The 21,592-nt window shown below is 38.0% G+C and overlaps 1 long non-coding RNA gene across 2 annotated transcripts in view; it reads left to right on the top strand.

Moving 5' to 3' along the window:
- The window catches only part of LOC123614969 (uncharacterized), a 255,660-nt gene that overhangs the window by 202,284 nt on the left and 31,784 nt on the right, over positions 1 to 21,592 (top strand). For both annotated transcript variants that reach the window (XR_006722485.2, XR_012499091.1), the window contains exons 2-3: positions 426 to 483; positions 17,179 to 17,397. This is a non-coding gene — a long non-coding RNA (uncharacterized LOC123614969). The remainder of the gene's footprint in view (positions 1 to 425; positions 484 to 17,178; positions 17,398 to 21,592) is intronic.

Raw genomic sequence — 21,592 nt, 5'->3', positions numbered from 1 at the left:
CTGTATGTTTGGTATCGAAACAAAAAAATCCCACGAGATTCATTGTAGAAAACATATGTCAGCGTTTGTGGCTCTGCATTAATGCAGAAGCCTATTCCCTGAAATTAGGGACAGCTTCAAAAGCATCTGCCTTGGTGTAAATTTTATTTCCTACAGAATTTACCACAATGTTGATTTTATTTGAAAATGTAAAGCACAGTTATATGGAATTACTCCTATTAATGTAGAATTATAAGTCTCAAATTATTATTATTATTATTATTATTATTATTATTACTATTATTATTATTAATAGTAGTAGCAGTAGTATCAGCAGCCTACAGAATTACTGTTTATAGAGAATTGTTTTCTCCAGTAGAGACTTACTTCCTAGAGGATCAAAGCTGTGCCTAATACACTTTCAATCCCCTCCCCTCCCCTTCCAGGGTCTTTCAGTACCATCCTTGGCCTTCCACAGATGCGGAGTAAAGCACTTTCTAGGAGGTAAGTCAGCTAATGTTTTCATACACTTTTTCTAGCATACATATCTTGCCTCTTTTTCCATCTTCATGACCAGCAGAGCGCTGAACATAAAGAACATGCTTAATAAAAATGGACCAGCTTTGAGGCCAACACGTTCTCTGAGGATGATAATGCCAACTAGGAAATGACGTTTTTTAATCTGCATATTCTAAATTTTCACATATGTATTGAATCAAATAGAAGACTGTCTTCTGGTACCAGACAACTTGATTGGAAATTATTAACACTCCTTCAATGAAAAACTAATTTGGAGGACTCTGGAAAAACTGGAGAGACAGAGATTAGAAATTGTCTCACAGTTCTTGCCTCTCACATCGCCAAATGGAAATTAGCATAGAGTTTTCAGACTCATGCTTCATAATCATTTAATAATTAAGGAAAGGGCAGATCTGAAATCCGTGGGATTCTGCCAAGAACCCTCTGTGCTGGTCTATGGGCTATCTCACTATTTGTTTTGTTTTTTGTTTTTAAATTTATTAACACTCATGTTAATGTTCTTCACTAAAAAAAGCAGGTCAATGAAAAGACAGTTTCCATCATACTTATGCATGTTTTTGTAACATGTCATTAAATATTTACATACCCATCTCTTCTACCCATGACTGAGTTATTCTATAATGTATACTTCTACCTTTTGTCTGGTGACTCGCATAGCATCAGTTGCATAATGTTTCATTTATCTATTGCTGGATAACAAAATACCCCAAAACTTAGTAGCTTAGCATAACAGTGGTTTCTTTTTTCTCCCAATGCTGTGAGTTTATGGGCAGTCCTCTGCACTCAGTTGGCAGCTGAGCTGGTGCTGGAAAGTCCAAGATGGCCTCATTCATATGTTCATCAGGCAGTGTTGGCTGTTGGCTGGGCAGCTCAGTTCTCCTCCACATGGTCTCTCTTCTTCTATTAGTCTAGACCAGCTTCCCTAGTGTATGGTGATTGGATTCCAAGAGAATGAATCTCAAGCTGCCAGGCTTCTTAAAGGCTGGGACTGGAACTGGCACCATGTCACATCTGCTGCATTCTATTAGTCAGAGAAAGTCACATAGCCAGCCCAGATTCAAGTGGAAGTGAAATTGCAAAGTTAGTTGGTTCATTGTTAACAAATATTTGTTGAATAATGAGTAAATGAATAATGGGAAAACCCAGTCCAGATGATGGCCAGACCTGAGAAGGATCAAGTATTGCAAAAAGAACATAAGCATTGCCTTTTCTTCCTCTTTCCCCCTCTCTCTCTCTCTCTCCCCTCCCCGTTTTCATTCATTCAGAAATTTTAAATAATCAGCATTTTTGAAAGAGAACGAAGTGACTGGCATGCCAGATAGAGGGAACACCCTATGCAAAGAGCTAAAGCAATGAAATTATGTGATGGGTTTGAGGAACAGCTAGCAATTCAGTGTGGCAGATAGTATGGGATGTCTGTAGAGGAGTAGTGAGGAATGAAGCTGAAAATGCTTAAGGAGGAGCTTGTATGTCATAGAAGGAGATGAGCTCTTTAGGAGCTCCAAAGGACATTTGTTCTTTAAGCCGCGTAGAGGTGAAGGATTGAAGTAGGAGGATGTCATGAACATCACGATGAGTGTTTTTCCGTATAGGTCTAAAATGGACCACATGGACTCTAGGGAGGACAGAAGTCACGGCTGTCTTGTTCTTTGCTAGGTCCTGTATTCTTAAAACTCTGCCTAAGGTAACCTACCATGTGCCCAATTAATTTATGATGATTAAATGCTTGATTGTTGAGTGAATGAGGTCCTCATGTACCAGACTGTTCCAAAAACTAAACGTAAGGGAGCTCGTGCAGGGAGCCTCTGGTCTTTGTTAGAAGCTTTTGATGATCAACTCTATGTCCAGGCTTTGAAAGCCACGATGGAAAAAAAGTAGATCAGCATGAGACCTTGTCCGACTAATTCCTTCACTATTCGGAGAGATCACATCACCTTATTAACTTTGGACCAAAAGACACATTCTGAAGACATATGTTTCCTATGTATTTATTTATATAATTAAATGTAAGTTTCCTTTATAAGTTATTTTAACTGTGTCATAAATATTTAACTGTTGGCATTTTACTTGTTTTCCTTATTTCAGAATTTTAATACTTGGAATAAAGACTCTTATTATGTCCTTTGCTTACATCATGTTATGATTGGTATGATGGGAGTTATACTAAAGCTTACCTCCTCCCATTAAAATTTTCCTATTTACAAAGCACTTTTTGTGCACATCATTTTGTTATAATATTGATCCCCACAGAAACTATATGAGATGGGCTCTTGGGTATTAGAATTCCCTTTACAAATCTCCCCCATTCAAAAAAAGTGCAGTTTTGATCATTTAAGAGACTCCTAGTAAAGAACCTATTCATTTATTCTAATTTCAGAGAAATTACTCCCAATGAACAATGTAACAATCCAAATAAAAGATGGTGTTAATGAAGTTTGGAAGAGCCTTGAACTACTGCTTCCTGTACCTGACACATGGGTTCTCTGATCCATGACCCTTGGTTGCCTTTTATATTTCTTGGCAATTTAATGCTTCAAGCTGAACACTTGCTGGGTGACCAGGACCAAGAAGGGCGAGAAGGATGTATTTTCCTTTAAGATTACTTAACCATCAGGGCCAAAGGCCAAGTCCAAGTTTGTATCATTCTGTGACATATGGGCATGCCCAGCACTATGCTTCACCATACGGGGGTGAAGAGACGTGAAGCTGTACCTCTGGGTGTACCTTCAGAATCCTAGACAGCCTTTGAAGTCAAGTTGGAGAGCAGACTTTGGATTGTTAAAGGCATAGCATGCGTGTTTAAGACCCATTATTCCAAAGGCTGAAAACAAATCCTGCTGGGTATTAGAGAAAATGTAAATTTAACTCAAATTTCTTTATGGATTGCCACTTACCTAGATCAATAGAATGATTACACTTAGGGACAGGTAGTGAGGAAGATAAAACGATGATTTAAAAAAATCTTCTCAAAAAGGAATTCTTTGTAAATGAGAAATGAGGAGATAACTTCCTGAGTTTTATCAAGGATGTGGGGCAAAAAAAAAAAATGTTCAAGTGGACCCTTCCTATTATCATTCCTGTCTTCTTTCCTCCTTCTTGCCCTCCCCTGGTGTTTGTTTTAACGTCTCGCACATCCTTATTTATTCTTTTTTATTTTAATCCAATGGATGTGCCCAGGACGCTTTTTAATGCAATGTATTCAGACACAAATTCATTCTGGAGATACTGCTGTGTAACATTGGAAGGCTTTAATCCTGGTATTAACTTGTCTCCCCTCTGCCTTTCCAGTACCTGGAATTTTGTTGTGGATAAATTCATGTTCACATTTCTAAAGGTGTTACTTGGTGGGCTGATCTGGTTCCTTGTAGCTGTTAAGGGATAAGCTGGGGTATTCAGTGTGGCAGTTTTAATGTTACAGTACAGACCATCTAGATGTACCTGCCACTGCTCTCCCTGCCACCCCCAACACACACATATGTGCTCCTCTGCAAACTGGGAAGTACTCTTCCTGACTCCTCATTCACAGGCCATGTTATACAGTATCAGCGTGCATTGCTTTGTCCCACCCCTCTGGTTTCCCCCAGGAAAGATTTTTCCCATGTACTCCTAGATTCTTGCCCTATTCCCTGACTCACTGCTTTCCAGGAGAAAAGGAGAGCATTCTGATGAATAATTCTGGGATCAGGACCTATAGATTAGGGACATAGATGCTCCCCCTTTTCTCTGTGAGGTATGTCTGCATGCAGAGAGCTTAAGCTTTGGTCTGCCTTTGGCTACATTGGTATGCTGACCTTCAGGTGAGCCCTCTGGTTTCCTAGCAGTGCTTGTAAAGAGGTGGGCAATTAAAATTCAGCGATGTAGTATTAACAAGTCAACAGGATTAAATCCATATTCTCCAACCAGCTTTTGAGATCAAGAGATGTGATATGCTCATCTTCCTGATTAATTTCTCTTCAATGAGATCAGAACTGGGAGACAAGAGACAAGGGTGCAGTTGATTTTTCCCCTTCAACCCCAACAACGATAACCGAAGTTTTCCAATATAATTTGTTGTTAGACTCTTCCGAATGGCCTCCTACGAGATGAGATCCTCTTTTACAAGAACCTCTTTTGCTTCGGTTAGTAAGCTTGTATTAATTCCCTCCATAGAACTAGAAAGAAAAGTGCTTTGTATGTATGATGGTAAACAACATAACCATAACTGCTGACAGTCATGAACAAGACTCTGAAAGTCCAGAGGTATGTGATTCATTTGGAATTTCCCTGCTAGAGACTTTTTTTTTTTTTTAATGAAGAGGAGGTAGCAGAATAAAGGGTAATGATTTTCATTTTTTTTTCTTTTGTTAAGAGAATCCCTTTCTTTGAAGACTTAGTTTAGGTCTAATATGTAGAACAGATAAAAATGATGCTGCCAGAGATACATTGGGGGGAAAGTCCACATTTGGGTACTTCCTCTTCTTCCACTATGCCGTCTCCAAGACACTCAGAACAGATGGCCAGGACTCATTTTTAAGACAGCGGGAAAAAGATGACTGCACTGGAAGCAAAGCACATGGGCATTTATGTCCATAAACACCTCAATGAACAAAGAACTTTTGAACTGGTATGTTCATTTTCTCAGCTCCTGTTGGAGACAACTAGTCTTTTAAATGCCTTCTGGCTTGTAGAATCAAAAATAACATTTGAAAAGTAGAAGGTGACCCAATTTTTAAGTTCCTGTGGGTATCACATTTCAACATTCCATTCTTTAATTTTCTACAGTGTCTAGAATAGTACACCTGGCACAGAGCTGATCATCAATGAATGTTTGATGACTGAATGAGTGAATGAATGAACAGACAAAGTTGATAGCCATTCTTAGAAGCAGCAGAATGCAAGAACTAGGTGTGCAATATGTAATAAAGAATCTCATTCAGAAAGTTCCTCCATTGATTTTTCAAAGATCAGAAATCTATAGACCGAAAACTACCTTCTGCATCTTCAAAGGTAAATTTTCACAAAGAGAAACCCCTGTCTGTTGAAATATGCCTCTCTCCTGCTGAAAACACCTGTTCTCATAAATTTGGCTTCTTTCTCCTACCAAAGCATTGTGAAGAGACTACCCACAGGCTTTCCTGAGCAAAAATACACGGAAATAACATTGTTTTATTTAGGTAGCAAGACTGCTTGTTGATGAGAAAAGTTCTTTTTCATGTGTATCTAAGTTTCTGACTTTAGCCACCTTTTTTTTTTTTCTCTAGAAGATAAATACTAGGACCTTTTTAAAAATAAATAGTGTCTCCCACCCGCGCATATCACCTTGCCACCTCCAAGCAGTAACTGTTGACTATTACAGGAAGACCCTCTATGAATAAGGGATTTGTTTAGGATCATTCTTTTGTATCTGTGACACCTGTAATGTGTGCTGAATTCCAGAGCTCTGCAGCAAAGTCACGTGGGCATTGTGTGATAGTTTTAACGTTTGAGTGAAACAGCAGTGTTTGTTGGACATGGCCCAAGCCACTGCCTCAAACGAGTCTGCAGTTTCAGTGTTAGATTGAGCGACTTTCCTCTAGATGATGTCATGTTCTTATGACTGGGCTTTAGCAGGTTGCTATGGTAACAAGAAAACATGGTGTGAAAATCATTCTGGAACAGGAAATGGGGTAACAGTGCCCAGTCTGATTCCAAGGTCTGAGAAGTTGTACAGTATCCTCAGTGCACACAGCCTATAAATGACTAATTTTAGTTATTTACAAATGAAATAAAATTTTTGTTCTTTTAACATATGAATATTTTAAAATGTCTATGGAGTTGTTAATAAATGACTATGGTTATTTGGATCTAACTACTTAATTAATTTGGTTTAGAGGCACTGCACTAATGATGATGGCAGACGGTGTTCAATTTCTAAAGAAGACTTTCAGGATCCAAAATGACAGCTTAAAAATCTACGGTTTATTAGAGGAAAAGGATATGCTTTAGAAACAGCATTAAAATAAGGATATGTTGCATTGCAGTTAAAGGCTGCCCCAAAGCAAAGGTTCTTAGAGGCCTGGCCTGAGTTCCAGATTCTTCCCTCCTCCGGGCCATACTGGATACAATTCATCTCTTGGATCAGGAACTGCTAATTGTGTGTATTGAGCACCTTAGAACCAGGGACCCAGGAATCTTGGCAAGGGCCTCTTAAACCATTAAGCTTGCTGTTATCAGTAAACCATGCTATCAAGTTGATACAAACACCTACTCACTCATTGTTGCAAAGTGGCACCATTCATCATTAGGTTTGACACTTTGGCCTCTTTGTGAAAAAGGATAATGGCAAAAAAAAAACCAAAAAAAAACCAGAAAAATGAAAATTTTTAAAAAGAGAAAGAAAAATCAAAAGCATGTAAGCCATTAGGTCTAAGACTGAATCATACGTGTAAGGCAGAGAACACAGGACAAAATATTTTCAGGACCGTGCACTAGTCTAGCAAATATGTGTTATAAATTATTTTGGGCTCCTGTGCTCCTCTTTGGTCCTCACCTCTTTTACTCAAGCTTTGAATAGCTTTGCAGTCTCACCTCCTGATGTGATTTAAACCATAGTCTACGTGCTTACGACTCAAATCTCCATCTTCAACTCAATGGCCTCCTGGGATCCAGCTTAAGCCATCCAAACTCAGGCTCTCCTTTTACGATGTAGCCCAGGCTTCACAAGCTCAGCATGTCTGCAACACGCTTAGTATTCTCACGCCCTCCAAACTTTACCCTCAAACCTGCCTTTCTAGCCCAATTTCCTGTTTCAGTTAATGGAACCGACACCTTTGATGTTATACCACCTCAAAATCTGGCGGTTTTGACCATCCCCTAAATGTCTGTATCCTTTTAGGATTTCTTACGGCTACCCCAGAGCCATCGCTGCATTGTAGGATTTCCCGCATCATAAATGGTCACGGTTGTCTCCCAAATGCTATATCTCCGTCTAGTGTTTTTAGCCTCCACTTCTCCCTTCCTGTTTTTAGAGATCACAGTCATCACTGTGTACAGCTAAGACTGTGTCATTTCCTTCAGGTAAAATGGACTAATGGTTCCCTAATGTCAGCGTAAGGGAGTTCTTGTTTCCAGTCGAAGCGCTCAGGGCTCTGGGCGACCTGGTCCTGCTCTCTCCGGCCACACTGCTCTTCCCACTGGGCGGAACGAAACTGGCCTGATCGCATTATTTGCTGTGCCCAGGCAGTTCCCTCTTCCTGGGGTGGCTTCTCCACCTTTCCTGCCTGGTTATTGAGTTCAAATTCAGGCTTTACCTCTTCCAGGAGTTATAGCAGGGACTAAGCCTAAATGGCTCTTTTTATGAACCGGTGAGCTGACATTCCCCAGGTAACCTCCATGACTGTCATTCACAATCATGGGATAGGAGGGTTGCTGAAAAGACTCAACAGGGAAAAACTTGATGCTCAGATGTCTAGAAATTATAGAGAGTGTGTGTCACAGCCAGTGTCTACTATTGAATCCATAAGAGGGAGAGGCTGCAGGTGAAACCCAAAGGGAAAAAAATCATGCAGGACATGGTGCAAATCCTGAACAAGCAGTAAGTAGTGCTTCAGAAGCTGCTGAGAAAATGCAACCCTGAGGAGACTGGAAAAGGACGCAAACCCAGTGTGTCTCCTGCAGCATGGGGCCTGAAAGGATCACGCTGCTGTTTGGCACCCCGGTGGCGTCAGGTTTGGCAATCTGGCAGGAAAGCAGAAGGCTCCAGGTCAGTGAAGAGGAAATCCCTTCACTGGTTTGTAAACAGCGAGCATCAACAGGAAAGTGGGATCAGAGCAAATAAAAGAAACATTGGGAGCACAGGAGACATGACTTGGGGACTCCCAGAAACACCTGAGACGTCAGTGGGGAGCTTTTACATCAGAAGTTTAGGGAGATTAATTTATTACTAAGACCACGTTTATATCTCAGACTGCTGCTGCTGGGTACTGGTTGTCCATTTTAAAAACTCCCATTCCTAATAGAACTTACTTCTTCCTCTGTTGTGCCTTGTCCGGTCCCTGTCCTCTGTACAGGGTATGGAAGCAACACTTGAATCGCACTCTCACTTCTGTGTCTGCGCCTGGCTATGCAGTTGGCCTTCCATGTCTGCAGACTGAAAATACTCTAAAATAGCTCCACAAAGATCCAAAAAGCAAACTTGAATTTCCCACATGCAGGAAACTATTTACATAGGATTTACATGGTATTTACAACTATTTACATAGCATTTACATTGTATTAAAGATGATACATAATCTAGAGATGATTTAAAGTATACAGGCGGCTGTGCATAGGTTATCTGCAAGTACTATGACATTTTATATAAGGGGCTTGGGCATCTGAGAGTTTTGGCTTATGTCTGGGTCCTGGAACCAATCCCCTGCAGATGCTGGAGGAGGGACTGTTCTGTAAGCTCTTTGAGGTCAGGCACCACACTAGTTCCTGTTTTTACTCACAGGGTACAGCTCCAGGAAAAGAGCAGACGTTCATTCACGTTAATTAACTAGGACTAAATGGCCTCAGAGACCATAGACAGGACTGGATGAGTGAAGTAGCATTTTCTAATTTGCAACTAAGAGGCAGCTAGCAAGCTTCCTCATATGCAAAGAAGTGATAACTATCAAAGCACTATTAATCAAAGTGTGTTCTATTTCCTACCAGGCTTTCCTCGATAGGAAAATGAGGGAGGAGATTTATGCACAGGCATAAATCAAGGTTCTTAACACTGAAGAGAGCTGTGTATTGCTAGAACCAGACAAATGACCCCCAGAATAAAAGAAAACAACATTCAAAACCTCTCTGGGCACAGAATTCTTTCCAAGAACACTCGAGTTTTCTGTGACTGTGGAAATGTTGAAACAAGATTTAATACTGAAGAAGGGAGATTTACTTACGTATTGGAGCATTGTTTGTGTCTTTTGTACCTAATTCTAGGATTACTTGGGTTTTCTTCTTGGCCATGTTATTGAACTGTCCCTGCAGTTTATGCACATCAATAATAGATCTAGGAATTGTGTTGGAAATAAAAATAAATAAAAATCGCTTTACTTCTATTGCTCATTATGAATAATAAATATTCTTCTTGTTGCTAAAACTTCACCATATTGCAGAAAGAAGCCAGGGTGTCTAGCTGTGGAGAGTCAGGCGAAACCTGCCCAGGCCTGGGGAACTAGCTGTGAGTTTCAGTTATCACTGGATACCATGAGTGTATTGTCTAGGGCTGTGAATGTAGTCCTGCCTTTGATTTTGCAGCTATAGCTTAAGAGGTTACTGGTGGGAACATCCTTTACCTGAGATAGAAATGAGAATAGTCAATAGAAATGAAGGGAGAAACCCTGGTATGGAATATATAATCTCCAACTGGGCCTTGGTTTTTGGATTCTCTCAAACTGTGGAGAATCCAAACTATTTCCATTGTGAAAGAGAAGGGAAAAGAAGAGTTTTGCACACTTCTTAAGTAGTACAGATAATTGTCAAAGAAGTATTTATTGATAGCCTCGAAACCCACTAAAATGTCTTTACATTTTTCAGTATTCTTCGGGGTACTCATGAGTTCCAGTCTAGTAAGAGTATATTCTTTTTATACTTACAGTTTGCTCTTTATATACTAAACTCATTTAATTCTTACAAAAGTACCATTAAATGGGTTTTGTTATTATCACCATTTTCCCACGGGAAACCTGAGCCTTAAGGAGCTTAACGAGTTTCTCCACAGGCATTCATGTGGATACGGGGCCTAGCTCGATCTGGAGCTCCACATCCACTAATTAACCACTAATTATCCTGCAACACCTTCACAGAAAGAGAAGATGGCTTGCAAAAACTCGGCTAATTCAAATCATCAGGGAGGGATGATCAAATCCTTTCCAGATGAATTTGTAACTTTCGGTACTAATTTCTATTAATTCAAATTTTCTACATAGTTTTCTGTCTCTGGACTAGAGAAAGATGTATTCTTCTCTTTCCAGAATCTCCGGGTCTTGGGAGGGGAAGGACCATTTGTAAGTTTTGAGCTCTGAAAAACCATGAAAAGTGCTAGAGCAGAAATATGCATACGATGCCACGAGAGGCCCGAAACAGGAGAGATTAGCTCTGACTGAGAATATCTGCTACTATTACTTGAACTTGACACAGAGCCTAGACGGAAGAACAGACTTTGACAGGCACGATGGAAATGCTGAATCTTCTAGGCGAAAGGGTAGCAAAACCAGGGTGTGAAAACAGCGAGTGAAGACCATGTTTCAGCATAAGATGTGTTAGGTAAAGCCTTGGGAATAGGGAAAACATGAAGGGAGACGAAAGATACGGCTAAGATCTTAATAGACGTAAAAGAGTATGTTTTGATACAATTTCTCCATTCCGTTCAACGTATTTACAAATTTGTTACCGTATGATTTAACTGCCATATGGAGACAGGCATTAATCAGAGGAAAGTACATCTCTATTTAAAAAGAACTTTTTTATATGTATAAAAGAGTCTAAGTGTCTAGCATATTAAAGGCAATAAATAAATATTTCTTAAATGGCTGAATAATCAAATGATTGATGGATATCTTGAATTTGTGATAAATTTCCCAAATTGCTGGTTTTTGTTTATATAGACAATATGAATTAAATTTTAATGGGCTGGAATTTAAAGTGGTCCAAAGTCTGAGTGGTTTTTTTTTCCATAATAAGTATGTTCTAATAATTACCAGAGTAGTTCATATTTGGTAATGGTTAGCATTGCTGTTGGGTAGTCCATTAAATCATCAAGTGATTGATTTTCTTTTCTTTTTCTACTTTCAAGGGGATTATTTCTACCAAATATAATTGCCCTTTAGTGAACAGTGTTAGTTTGATGTACTGTGAACTTCCTTGGGGATGATCAGCCTCTGTGAATAGTAGCATTAATCTAGTACAGAAACATTAGTGGCTTGTAAGGATTAATTCTATTTTAAGAACCTTTTAGGAACCTCAAGTGTACAAGGCTCCCTAATAACTTGTTTTCAATTTCTCAACTGTCACATCTTTAATTTGGTTATTCACATTGTTTTTTCCACAGTTGTTGATTCAAAAAATCTGCTATACATTCTTTACATGATATTTTTAACCCTCCTTGTCTTTCTGAGGATGAAAAACGGAGGACAGAGATGCCATTGGTGTTGAAAGCTTATGCATCAAAGTAGACCTGGTCTTTCGAGGTGCTTCCTAGTGCAGCAAATAAAGGGCACAGGTTTTCTTCCCTGATTAAGTTCTGTTTCTACTGCATTGTCAGCAGAAATTTAGTTTTAAATTCAGGTTTCCAAAACAATTATCACCTCACCTAGGCATTCCAACAAGCTAATCAGTGGTTGAACTGAGATCATCGTCAACTCATCAAGCAATTGCGTGGAGAGTACCTGCTAATTCAGTTCAAGTCAATTAATCCCTAGTGGAAAGAAGCCAGAGCAGATGGAGGTGGAGGGCGTCACTCCTCTCCAACTCACTGGTCCTGACTCATCAAGAAACCAATGAGCTTTCTTCCTGGAACTTACAGTTGACCGCACTAAGGCCATATCATTTTCCTATTTAGCATGATGGATTGTAGGATTCTCGGGGAAAATATTTACATTGTGTAATGACCACAGGCAGGAAATGTGTTTCTTTATAGAGGGCTATTCAACAGCCCACTCAGCATGCCCAGTCTGTTTCTGGCCAGAGAATTAAAAATAAATAAATAAAAGGGAAGTGTGGTCGACTATTATGCTTTGGATTAATTCTAATTGATCCTGGAGAATTTAGAACCTAACTCTGGAAAGGTTAACATATGAAGTAAAGCTCCTTAAAAATAAATGACTTTTATATTGACGCTTTGATGGCTGTGACATCTCTGGGCTTTAATAGCCTTTTTATCCCAAAAGATCCCCACACTGAATGTGAGGATGGAGCAGAGCTTTAGCTCATTATCGTTTGTTGCATCTCAGATCTTGTGGATGATAGTCTTGTTTGCTAGCACACCAGAGCGACTCTAAGCCCTTAATAGAATATAGATGTCATTTGGACATAGGAAAGCTTATTTTATAACCACCTACTACTCGTCAGTGTTTTTTGGCTGGAGACCAACATAGGCTAATATTAACTTGGTAAATTAATGAACCATTTGCTCTTCTTTTATAATTATCTGTATACTCAAGTAAAACTTGCATCTGGAAGGCTATAGCTTTCGAGGGAGGAGGCATCCACAATTTGACTGAGAAATTGAGGAGAACTGCCAATGTATCACAGTGGTTGAATTCAATCATTCACTTTTTCATGAATACGACTACTCAGTAATTTTGGCTAAACATATTTCATGTGGACCATGTTGTAAGGAAGCAGAAGTTTCAATGATAGAATTCCTTTGTGGAAGAAAGTTTTAAGACAATTATTCAATGAACTGTGATGATTACTTTAATGTTAAAAAGGTGGGGGAAGAGGAATCAAGGATATAAGCTCCGTCAAAATAGGCATGATGTCATCTCTCACCCAGCTCCCTGGCTAGCATAGGACCAGTCATACGTCAGAGGCTTGCCCGAAAGTTCAAGGCTAATAGCGAGGCCAAGGTCATGGGTCTGGACTTTGCTGTTCAGTGATCCTATACGTCTCATAGTGATGCAGGAGGACTGTGGATTGCTTGGGGATAATAATGCCCTTGTTCTAGCTGATAAATGCTATTGGTTGAAATAAATACCTAATGGTTAATCCAGGGTGTAAATCTTTGGAGCAGGCCTGAAGAATGGTGCAACTTTTTGTACATTGCTAAATTCTAAGTCTTACTTTTTATTGCTCTAGAAGGACATTTTAAAAGTTAACAGACATCATGCAGAATCCTCTAAGTGATTAAATTTTTTTAAAAGGCAAATCTATTTTAAAAAACACCCATCTAATTAATATTCTGCTTTGTAACTTACATAATCCATATTCAATCGCTTAATGAGCTTTTGATTGTCACAATGTTCCTTGTATGTACTTGAAGGTGAGTTGAAAACAAAAATAGTAGAAAATGATAGTGAATATCTAAATACTGTAGAAAGCTCACCCACCATATAATCAATATTTGATATATATAATATATATACTATGTTTGCTAGATATATATTTCTGTGTAGTAGTTATTGAAAGAATATCTAGCCTGAAGTCAAATTGAAGGAAAGTGCATAACATGGGCTTTAGCAATTGTATATTTATATAACTCTCAGAACCAGGCTGAGAATAAATAGTACATTGATTATATTTACACAGTTATAAAGTAATATAGCAGAGATTTTCCTCCAAATCCCTAATGCATTAACATGTTCTCAAATAATAAACTCAGTTTTTAGCTGAGTTGCAAGCACAGTCATCTGTCAAGACAAAGAAAATCAAGAATCCTCCAATGGACCATTCATAACCTCACTGTATGTACCATTATCTAAGCATTTAGCACAGTATATTATGATTATATATTTCACTTTTTTTTATCTTATTAGACCTTTGGCCTTATCCAATCTATTTTTATGGATCCAACTCCTTACATAGGGGCTATAAATATCAACAAATATTAATTTGATAGATTATCTAGTATTAATAGCATACTTTGCAGAACTTACCTTAATCTTCTGGTTATGACTGTAAAAAACAGAATGACAGCGTATTCAATTATTTTTTAAACATTTCGGGTAGACCAAAATGACAAAATTTATTTTTGTTTATCTCTCCCCAGCTTTAAAATGAGCAAACTGTGAATTCCACCAAATATCTACTAGGGATTTATTTTGTAATGCCTCATTCTGGGGAAAAAAAAGATACAGTCAAAATTCATATGCTCTGTAAAAGCCATTCTGAGATGGCAGATAGTTAACTTGCTTTAAAAAAAAAAAAAGATGTCCAGACTTTGTTGTTCATCCCTACCCTATGATGAACTCAGAATTACATACTTGGACAAGAACAACTTTGGGGGAAAAATGTCTCCCTGTAAGTACAACATGGTGATAGGATGCTTCCATAACTAGCCAGGAAAAGAAATCTGAGCCTCTCATTTGCATAAAATGACTGTTAGCTTTGCCATCTTGTTGTCTTATGGTCAAAGACACACAGATATCTACAGTTCAGTAAAGTAGTATTTAATTGGTCTTGATGATTATTGAGTTTCCAAATGTTTTCTAGAATACTTACATCTCATTATTCTATTTTAAAAGCGATTTTATTATAAATTACCTCAAATCATTTTGAAAATATCCATAGTATATATTATGGCCATACAGTGCTCACATTTTTATATGACAAGATGTATAAATTTATAGTGATGTCTAGTCATGCAATTTTTTGGTATGAATGTCTAGTCATAAATTTGTGTGACTTTGGGAAACTTTCTTGTAATAGATACACAGTAAATCTTGCAACGTGAATAAGATTTAGATACACACATATTTACTCAGCATGTTAGATGAGATTCACCAGATCTTCTGTTACTCATGGAAGCATAGAATTGTCTGGACGACTTCAGCAAAGATGTAATGGAGGAAGCAGAAATTTAATAGAGAAAATGTAAACGCCTATATAAACTGGAATAAATGACCTTCAAGACTAGATGGTCCTTGACATCTTTTTTGAGGCCTTTCTCAGCCTATGATAATTAATATCGGTGCATAAGTTATGGTCAAAGGGGAATTAATCATTACAAGTAAAGTAATTTCATTCTTCTTTTTTATTATTTTTAATACTTCCTTTTATATTGGCTATCTAAGACTTTGCCATATGAATAAAGATCATTTTTGACCCTGATAGGTAAACCTATTATATACCAAACATTTCTAATGTAATTTATTGAAGATTATTTATTAAAGGAGGTGGTGTTTATAAACATGGTATACACTTAATTTCTTCTGACTTCCGCTTGAATTATCCTGCTAACTTAGTAGCCTTTATTGAACCAGAAAGAATTACTTAGCTCAGTGATTGTCTGGTCTTAATTAATTACAGACTGCCTTGTTTTATCTGTAATCTTTGAACTTATGGTTAGAGAGGTAGCACCTTGCAAAGGACCTTTGGGGGCAGATCCCAAAGAATTCTTTAGACATCAGGAAGATATGGTGATGAAAACAACATCTCTCTATGTTGCTTTTGTAAAGAGCAGATATGGTCAATGCAGTATGTCTCTGTATTAGGACTTCTCATGTCATTATGTGGGAGGTCTTCAGCTACACTGACACTCCTGGTTTTTCTCTGCATCCCTTATCCCTATAAGAAGAGGAGTATGTTTTCTGCCTGATGAATTTGGGAGGAAGACTTCACCATGCTCGGCTTAGCTCATTCCTTTCTCTTCCTTTGGATCTCCCTGCTATAGGTGGCATTATGATCTGCTTTTGTCACCCTGGTAAGGGACTCCTGCAGTGCTAGGTTCTGGATTCTGGGGCCGTAACTTGGCTTTAGGTAATTCCTTTAGAGTTAGGTATGGCCTGTGGGCTACGTGTGCTGTGACAGACGGAAATTCTTTGGATTGTTTAACATGAAGGGCATATAATGGTGTTTTTGAACCAATGCAACTTATGTGGTCCTGAAAAAATAATAATCTTTCCAATGAAAGACATCCCAGGCTCTAGTTGACTACTGACATAATGCAGGTAGGAAGGATTTTTTTCCCCTTAAGTATAGAAAGGTTTTAGAATGAATTAATGTATTGTTCTCGCTCATTTCAGAGCATTCTGTGGAAAAATCTAAACTCCTCACCCATTATTCCAAGAAATACAAAACAGTATACTTGGTTTTGTGAAAGCATCCTCATAAAGATGGAAGTAAAGAGTAATTCTACCCTTGCTTGGCCATAGACATAATGTATAAGATCAACAGTTTAAGAGACTGGAAAGCTGGACAGTATTGGGGGGGATAGTTATTGTACACTCTTCATGTTTTCCTTTTATTTAATCTAAATTCTTTGCCTTGCAGGAGACCTAAATTATTTGATTGATGACTTTGGAAGAAGTAGTTGAGCATGCTTTACTAAATAAAGCCTACCACTTTTTCTCTCTCCTCTTTCAGATTGGTCTACTTGCAGAGAAAGATTGGATTTGTATTAAGCCATGTAGGGAAGTGCTGTTCCCATTATTAGAGGCTAGAAGTTTTCTGGTTTTGCCAGTAAAGGATGAAAAAGTCTGTTTAATATAAGGGCAGTGAGTATTAACATGCTCTTTTATTGGCAGATCTAATGTTACATTGCACAACTGTTTTTTACCGTAAATGCAGCTAATATTTTCCTCCCCATTTTCTGTCTTTTATGCTGCATAACTGGTTCCAATCTCAGGGAAGAAAGAAAAGAACAATGTCTACAATCCCCTTAAAGCCCCAGCCACAGACAATGAAATAAGAAAAATAAACTTAGACAGGCAGCCATCAGTTCTAATCCTTACTATAATGCCTATCTCAACCATGATCATGAACTAGTATGGTCATAAACACTGGGCTGCCAACTATGTGATAAAAAAATTGGTCCCTTTACAATAGTTGTAAAAAAATTCCTCTGTCATTAAATTCCTTTACTAAGGTTCCACTGAGACAACTTATCCTTGATTGAAGTTAAGTTTATCTGGAAATTTCCATCTGATGTGGATCAAGGGTATTGTAAGAAGTTGTGGTATATTGTATTATTCCCTAATCTTTGCTGCCATTCTCTCACATTTGTCATTGCAGGGCCCCTCCCTGTGGAGAATGTATTGTGCCTCCCACTGATGTCAAGCTTGGCCCTGTAACTTTGGCCAATGCAAGGCCAGCAGAAGTGAAGGAGGCCACATCTGAGAAGTTTAAAGAGCCACCCCATGATTCCACCATTGTTTCTTTCCCTGTGCAGTGAGAACACATGTCCCAGGTGCAGGCAAGCTGTGATATCAGCCTGGATCCCAGCCAGTGAAGGTAAGAAATAAACCTTTATCCTCATAAGCCTCTGAGATTAGAAGCTGTTTGTTAACACGGCGTAGCCTAGCACACGGTGATTGATACAGATTCAACAGTCGTTATTCACACACACATTTCCTCGCTTTCATCATTCGTGTCTAAGTCCCCTACCATAGTTTGTAAAAAAAAAAAAAAAAAGTTACCCTTTACCTTTTCTCCTCCTTATTTTAATTCTTCCTTTAATTTTCTGATTTTCTGCTTCTTTGTGTTTTCAACCCGATTTTTAAAAAGACCCCACCAGAAATCCGTTCTTATCCAAAGTGTTGTTTTTGTTTTTTTTTTTAAGTCCATTTTCCCAAATTGACTCAACCAGGGTGGAGTTTATATCCAACTTATTTAATTTTTGAAAATGTCTATGAGAAATTTTGACATTGAGCAATTTGAAAAATCTTGCTGATAAACATCCTTTGGTGTCTTAGCATTGTCATACCACAGACGAGGAGGAGGACACGCGTAAGATTTATATAGCTGACAGATTTCTATGTACTGTGTGCACTACATTTATATTTTCAGCTTAAATCATTGAGTGATTATTTTCTGAAAGAATTTCGTCTTTCTTGGGGGAGGTTGAAAATCATGTCTCCTCGATGATTTATTAAGTGAGTAAGTAAGTGAAAATGAACAGACTGGTACTGATTTTTACCATAGGCAGCAAATTATGAATAATGATTCTTCCATGCTTGAACTCCTTTGCAGTGATTCTGCAAATAATTCTGGTTTTCTCAGGTTGTTTCGGCCAAATGGATTTGCATAGGCAGGAGAGGCTGAAAGGCAGCCGGTTAGGCTTGAAGCACTGTGTAGAGGGGCACGTTAGAATTTTATTAGAAATATGGGCTTACGTGCCATTAGGTGCCCTTTGTTCATCACTGTCACATGCTTGCGGCTCTGTAAGTGAAGGGAAGACTAGAAAACATTTAGATCGTGCAGCAAAAAAACAAATACATGGGTTCAAAGGACTTTTTTAATGTATCTTAAACATCAAAGGGCTTATAATTAAACTGAAGAGGCTTAAGAAGTCTGCGGAATCTAATGCTCTCTGCCCTTATAAATACTGTTGACTGGCATTCCTTAAGAGCAAAACAGTATGCTCCTTTTTTTTCCAAGGTAGCATTTTTAATATATTAGACTTAACCACATGCCATTTCCTTTTTATTAGTTCGAAAGCAGCTGAAATTTGGCAATTTCATATTGTCAAGCATTGTTATCCAACTACAGTCTATGACAAAATGTCCATTTTCAACAGTGCATGTTGAAGTCAGCAGGCAAAATGTATATTTATAGACTTATTGCTATCAATTTTTGTTATATCATAAATATTTCTGCTCTTAAATATCAGAACAAATGTTTCATCTGTTAATGTGACGTCATTTATTAAAATAACTTAATATTGAATACATTCTTTGTTTTCTTAATTTGGTTTTTTGTTGTGGATAGTGGTGGTAAGCTGAATTTTGTTTTTTGCTTTAAAAGGTTGGAGTAAATGCCTCTCCTCTGAATATAGTGTGCATATCATACATTACATACATGGCATAGTTTCCTTTTACAAATATCTCTATGGTTTCTTTACATTATGTCTGTTTTGCTTTCCCAAAGAACTAATTTAAAATAGTATTGCAATTAGTTTGTCAATTATCTTTAATCGTGTTTAAATTAGATAATCAGATTATCTTCATCTTCATATGTCAATGCATGTATAACATTATTTTATTTGCTATAATTTGAATTACTGTATTTCTAGTGAGTTCTAATTTTGGGGGTTAATTATCTGTTAATATAGGGGGGTCATTTATTCTATTGCAGTCTCTCATTTTTCTTATGTCTTAATCATTTTGCTACAGATACAGATGCAAAGATGTTTCATAAATGTGAGGAGGGGATGGTGGTGAGGAAAGTCAGGGCACAAGGAGAAGCAAAGGTGACCTGGGGAGAGATGCCTGGGAAGGAGGGGGCGGTCTGAGAGGAGTCCACATGGAATGTGAAACCTCAGAGATGCAAGGAAAGTGTGGAGATGCTTCTGGTCTCTTCTTGCCCGTTAAACTTGCATTCCTGGCCCCACCAATCCCTGAATTTGTTTTCCTTGAAAGGAGAAGGAAAATGAGAGTTTGCTTCCGCTCAGTGACTCTCCTCTAAAAGACCCCCAAATGAGAAAAGTCGTACAGTTAACCTAGCAGAAAAGGCTTGTAATTAGATATCTGAGAACGGCAAAAGGCTCAAAATGGCAATAGTTAGAAGGCACCACAAGGTTCTGCAAGAGGTAAGGGCAGATGGGGTCTCCATGGGTGCTCCTCTAGCTAAGTAGGGTAGCCCTCAAATTGATAGGAAAGAGGCTGCAGTATGGTCAGGAGTGTGTGATGATAAGATGTGTGGTCTGGAGGCACTTAGCAGGGGTACAAAAAGGAACCGGCTATGAGCTGGGCCAAAGCAAAAATAGTGAAGAAGAAAGAGGCAGTGGCTACCATGGACACATGCTATAGCCTCAGGCAAGGTTTCTGGTTTTATCTGGGTTTTTCAGAATCCCATTTGGGGAGATCTATGGAGACACAAAAAGGGAAAAAAAAAACAAAACAAAACAAGAAAAACACAAAAAACCCCCAAGGTTCTGGTCTTTCCAGAATATCCTTAATATTTTAAGCTGTTCATATATATACATTTTTTTTCAATTTGTAGATAGTCAGATTACAGAGAACAGTTATTTTTCTGAGACTTAGACCTGTATGGAAATCTCAAAATATTCTTCTTTTATGCTTTAGCTTCTCATCTGGGAGATTTAAAATCTCTTTTATTCAAACCTTTAAACCAGCTAAATAAAACTTTCGTATTTTTCTCTTTTCTCCGTAACTTGACTTTGTATGATGGAGTATATTCCATATATAGAAAGTTTATAAAATACATAGGTCAATTTTCAAGAAAAATAAGATGATTACCCAGATAGTCAAAGCTCAGTTTAATAAGAAGAGGATCAGCAATAATGGTCAGAGTGGCCCTCTGATTGCATACCGTACTCTCTCCCCCAGGGAACCATTATTCTGGATTCTGTGTTCATCAGTGTCATGCTTTTATTAAAGATAGTCTAACATCTCACACACACTTCAACAACATATGGTAGGGCTGCTTCTTTGATTTGCTTCTTTGCAGCAAAATTGTGCTTCAATTATTCATCCATGTAGTTATAAGTCGCTGTGTAGTTGTAGTATGGTTCACAATTTTACTGCTATAAAAATATACTGGAATATATTTGTACATGTAATGATTGATAAGACATTTGGGTTTTTCCGTCTTTTGCTTTTATTAAAATGCGGATGAGGATATTCTTGTACAAGACGCATGCTATGCACAGCCAAGAGTTTCTCTGGAACGTCCATCTAGAAGTGGCAGGTTGGGTGTGTAAGCTGTCAATGTCACTCAGTAATGTTAGATCATTTTCCAAAGAGTTGGGTTAACGTAGGATCACACAGCAAAAAGGGGGTGAGTATATTTTGCTTCAGAATTTCTCCAACATCTGGTACCATTTGCCTTTTTAATGTTTGCCAGTCAGGTAGGTGTGGGATGGTCCTAATTTATTAATCTTTTTATCATGTACCATGTTTTTTATTTAAATATCTCTTATTCTCAATGAGGTAGAGACTCTTCCTCCATGCTTATTTCCTATTTTCTCTCCTCTTCATGCCTTTTACCCATGTTTCTGCTTTTTGGTATTTTTGCATTGCTTTGGAAGAGTCTATTCAATATAAGAATTTAATAATTATATGCTGTGTAAATATCTTTCCCAATGTAAGGCTTGCCCTTTACTCACCATATGATGACAGAACTTCATATACTTGTGATATTTTCTTTTAATATTCGTTCTTTTTAATGTGTTGCTTAAGAGATTCTTTCCTGTTACGAGGTCATGGCAACATTTGTCTCTGTCCTTTTCTAAAAGTTTTATAATGTTGCTTTACATTTAAGTTTTTAATCTACTTAAAAATTTTTGGTACGGTATGAGGGAGGGATACAAATTAATTATTTTGCCTGGATAACCAATTATTTAAGCACAGTTAGGTAACCTGTCCTTTCTCCACTGATAGAGGGGATCAGCTCAGTTGTAAATCTTATTTGCATATGTGCATGAATCTTAATGACTATGGTTTTTAATGTCTTGCTGTCTGTTAGG

Source organism: Camelus bactrianus, chromosome 15 (genome assembly GCF_048773025.1).
Source record: "Camelus bactrianus isolate YW-2024 breed Bactrian camel chromosome 15, ASM4877302v1, whole genome shotgun sequence".
NCBI classification, from domain to species: domain Eukaryota; kingdom Metazoa; phylum Chordata; class Mammalia; order Artiodactyla; family Camelidae; genus Camelus; species Camelus bactrianus.
Note: the sequence above shows the minus strand (reverse complement) of the source record. Positions and strands in the feature narration are given on the sequence as shown.